The sequence below is a fragment of the Arachis hypogaea genome, chromosome 1, assembly GCF_003086295.3.
Source record: "Arachis hypogaea cultivar Tifrunner chromosome 1, arahy.Tifrunner.gnm2.J5K5, whole genome shotgun sequence".
Taxonomy (NCBI): Eukaryota; Viridiplantae; Streptophyta; class Magnoliopsida; order Fabales; family Fabaceae; genus Arachis; species Arachis hypogaea.
The window spans coordinates 70,591,672-70,596,193 of NC_092036.1; the positions used below are offsets into that span (position 1 = coordinate 70,591,672).

At 41.8% G+C, this 4,522-nt stretch overlaps 1 non-coding gene across 1 annotated transcript; it reads right to left on the reverse strand.

Annotated features, from left to right (window-relative positions):
* Window positions 1–1,132: 1,132 nt before the first annotated feature.
* Window positions 1,133–1,236, reverse strand: LOC112716614 (small nucleolar RNA R71). Its single transcript, XR_003160422.1, has one exon. It is a non-coding gene; the product is annotated as a small nucleolar RNA R71 (small nucleolar RNA).
* Between the last annotated feature and the right edge of the window lie 3,286 nt (window positions 1,237–4,522).

Genomic DNA, 4,522 nt, shown 5'->3' on the forward strand with positions numbered 1-4,522 from the left:
TGCTCATCTCCCCAAATCCTCATTTAAGATTCTGCAATTTACTTTCTGTAATTTACTTTTCTGCTATTTAATTTTCTGCAATTCTCAACTCAATTTCTGTTTAGCTCAACTAGCACATTTTTCCAACTAAAGTTGCTTGACCAACAATCCCTGTGGGATTCGACCTCACTCTATTGTGAGTTTTTTACTTGACGACAATTCGATATACTTGCTGAAGGGAAATTTGTTGAGAGACAAGTTTTCGTGCATCAAGTTTATGGCGCCATTTCCGGGGATTGATTTTGTATCGACAATGATTAAGTTGGAAGATCACTAGATTGAGCATTTTTCTTTTGCTTGTTTATTTTACCTAGTCATTTACTTTCAGTTTCAGTTACTTTCCTCCTTCATCCCCTCTCCCCTCTTTGTTTTCTTTCTCTTTGTTGTTATTTACAATTTTGTTCACTAACCCACTAACTGTTTGATAATTTTCACCACTCACACTAACAGCTACTCTAACGAGAATAATCTCTTCATTTTATTTCTTGTTGTGGGTTTTGTGAGTTGTATAACAGGGAGAAGAAGCGGAGCTTCAACTTCCTTTGATTATGAACCTGAGAGGACCTTCCTTAGATTAAGGAGGGAAGCAAGAGGAAAAAGAGTTGTTGGTGCTGAGGAGGAGGAAGAGTACTTTGAAACAAACATGGAGAACCTGGAGAACAACCATGAAGGAGAAGCTCATAACCATGCCAGAGAAGGCCCTGTGAACCCTGCTGGGCAAGAAAGAAGAGTTCTAGAGTTATACATCAATCCAAACCCAGGAAATTGTGGAAGTAGTATCCAAAAGCCAACCATACATGCCAATAACTTTGAATTAAAACCCCAGCTCATCACCCTTGTTCAGAACAACTGTTCGTTCGGAGGAAGCGCCCAAGAAGAACCCAATCAACATCTAACCACCTTCCTAAGAATATGTGACACTGTGAAGTCTAATGGTGTTCATCCGGATGTCTATAGACTGCTTTTGTTCCCTTTCTCACTCAAGGACAAAGCATCTAAATGGCTAGAATCCTTCCCGAAGGAGAGTCTAATAAATTGGGAAGATGTGGTGAACAATTTTTTGGCAAGATTCTACCCTCCTCAAAGAATTAACAGGTTGAGAGCTGAGGTACAAACCTTCAGGCAACAAGATGGTGAAACTCTCTATGAAGCATGGGAGAGATTTAAGGACTTAACAAGAAGGTGCCCACCAGACATGTTCAACAAATGGGTTCAACTACACATTTTCTACGAAGGTCTTTCTTACGAATCAAAGAAGGCCGTAGACCATTCATCAGGGGCTTCTCCAAACAAGAAGAAAACCATTGAAGAAGCCATAGATGTCATTGAGACTGTAGTTGAGAATGACTACTTTTATGCTTCTGAAAGGAGTAACACTTGAAGAGTGATGGAGCTGAACCACATGGATGCACTGCTGGCTCAAAATAAGATGATCACCAAGCAGTTAGCCGATCTTACCAAGAAGGTGGAAGAGAACCACGTTGCAGCAATCACCACTTCATCACCAGCTCTAGAAGGTGTGAATATAGGAGAAGAAGGTGACTGAGAACAAGCCAACTATGTTGGGAACTCACCTAGGCAGACCCATGATCCATACTCCAAAACTTATAATTCTGGTTGGAGAAACTACCCTAATTTTGGGTGGGGAGACCAACAAGACCAAGGCCAAGACCAGAGACGCCACAACCACAATCCCAACAACAATGCAACTTACCAACATCCCTCACAGAGATCATATCAAAACCCACCTAATCACCCTTCTCAACATCCATATCAAAACCAACATGACCACTCTCAACCAACTATCCTCAACCCACCATCACCAACCGAAGATAGACTCTCCAGAATTGAGACTCTACTTGAAGGTATATGTAAGGAAGTCCAAGACAACAGAGTGTTCGAGGACGAAGTGCGAGCCAATATAAAAAACCAGGGAGACACAATCAAGAGGCTGAAGTCCCATGTGGGATATCTATCTCAACAGTTTCCCAAACCTACTGATAGTTTCCCAAGTGACACAGAGAAGAACCCAAGAGGAGAAACAAAGAAAGTAAGATGGGAAGAATGCAAGATGATCACTATAAGTGATGAGAGGAGTGTGAAAGAAGTAAACACACAAACAAAACACTTCCAAGATAATCCAAAGGAAAAGCATGAAGAGAAAAATCAAGCATCCCATCCCACACATAAGGAAGAGCTAAAGAAAAAGGAGACTCTGAACCCGTATGCACCTTTTCCCTAAAGGCTCAAGGGTGGTGTAGCAAGGAGAGTATATTCAAGGTTCCTCGACATGTTTGCATCCCTTCATGTGAACATACCATTCATTAAGGCTCTTCAGCAGATGCCCTCATACATCAAGTACATAAAGGAGCTGCTGATAAAAAAAAGTTCACTGAAGGGTGGGCAAACAATAGTGATGAATAGGGAGTGCAGTGCTTTCATTCAAACAGAGCCACCTACAAAAAAGAAGGACCCAGGGAGTTTTCACATCCCCTGTGCTATAGGAGAAGCAATGATTGATAAGGGACTCTGTGACCTGGGAGCAAGCATCAACTTAATGCCTCTATCCCTCATGAAAAAGCTTCAAATCAATAAGCTAACACCCACTGACGTAATCATCAAATTGGCTGACAAAACTCAAAAACAGGCAATAGGAATTGTTGAAAACATGTTAGTGAAGGTTGGGAACTACTTCCTTCCCACAGACTTTGTTATCTTGGAGATGGAAGAGAATCACATCCATCCCATCATCCTTGGGAGACCATTCTTAGCCACAGCCAGGGCGCTTATAGATGTGGAGTGAGGAGAACTAATATTGAGGATCCATGATGAACAACTCACCTTCAATGTCTTCAAACCCTCAGAAGAAGCATATCATGATAACAAAGAGTCAAGGGAAGAGCACAATAAGGAATTGATAGAAGAGACAAGCACGGGGGCACAAGCACCACACCTGAGAATCCATCTGAGTGACAAGCAATATGGTCAGAAGGAACAACAGCCAAGTGTAACCCAAGAGGAGCTAGACCCACCAGAGTCATATGAGACAAGCAACAAAACCCTCCTGAAAGAAGGAACCCCAAGGAGCAAAGTAACATCAAGGGAAACAAGGAAAAAGACCCCAAGGGGATGGAAGAACAAGAAGATTCCTACAGAAGGTTTCTCTCCAGGAGATGAAGTGATCTCTGCCTATCTTCCACTTATCCCATCTCATCTCCCCACCATCCCATCTCAACTGCCTCAAGTGTACACCATCAGCAAAATTCTATCCTTAGAACATGTGGAGCTTCTTAACAATGCCATTGGAGATAGATTCACTACAAGAGGGGAAGATTTGAAGCACTACCAACCACCCTGACAAAGGCCAAACGTCAAGCTAATGACGCTAAAGAAGCGCTTCATGGGAGGCAACCCATGTTTTATATCATTCCCTTTTAATCTTTAATAGTAGCTAATAAAGCAAGGTTCATGAATTCTAAATCAACTTTGACAAGCACTTATAAGAATCTCTATATGCAGCATATAGTGAATGACAATTTTGGTGTTAAAGGCACACTAAGAGGGCTTGAACACAATTCATATTATGTCAATCTTAGAGCCTTAATCAAATCATTTTACACCACAAGATCACAAACTAAGTTTGGTGTCACCAACGTTGCATGCATAAGCACTTAGTGGGTCGGTTGGTTTGCATTCATGAATGGCACTTAGTTAGTCATTCTAAAAAAAAACAAAGAAAGAAGGGGGTGGCTAGCCTCCCATTTTTCTTCCCACCACAATTCAAACTAATCTCTCTTTTCTTTTTTCTTGCAAGGAAATTGAAGGAAATGTTGGAGGAAACTAAATGGACAACCAATTGAAGGGGGGTTCGGCCACATCACCAAAGGAACTACACACTTGTCTTCAAGGGGAGTACCTTGGGAAGTGTTGCCATGCAACATTGGGAGCAGGATAGCCTTGGAGACTGAACCAATCACTTCATAAAAATCGTGATCCTTGTGCCCATCTAATGCCAATCCCCAACCGTCTACCATTGGATTTTTCTACCAATTCACACCCTTCAATCTCATCATCCTCCTATATAACGAACCCTCCACTCTAAACCCTTCCATATGCAAATGTTCCTCTCAATTCATCTCTCTTCTTTCTTTCAAACACACACACCCAACACCTCTACCCTAAACCATCCTCTAAGCTACACCCTATCTTAACCCAGCCAGTTTCCATCATCAACCCATACTTCTCGACACCTTCACATTACCAATTCCTACTCATGGCATCATCAAGCTCCAAGAGGCAAAAGGGGAAAGAACCGGTGGAGAGCATTCCCTTCGATGAAGGGAGATTCAAGACTGCCTTCCATGAGCTCTAATTTGAACGAATAAAACACAAGAAAATATTGCCAGAATTGACATTCTAGTTCAACGATGATGAATGCCCACAAATTAGAGAGAAGATTGAACAAAGGGGTTGGCAAAAACTC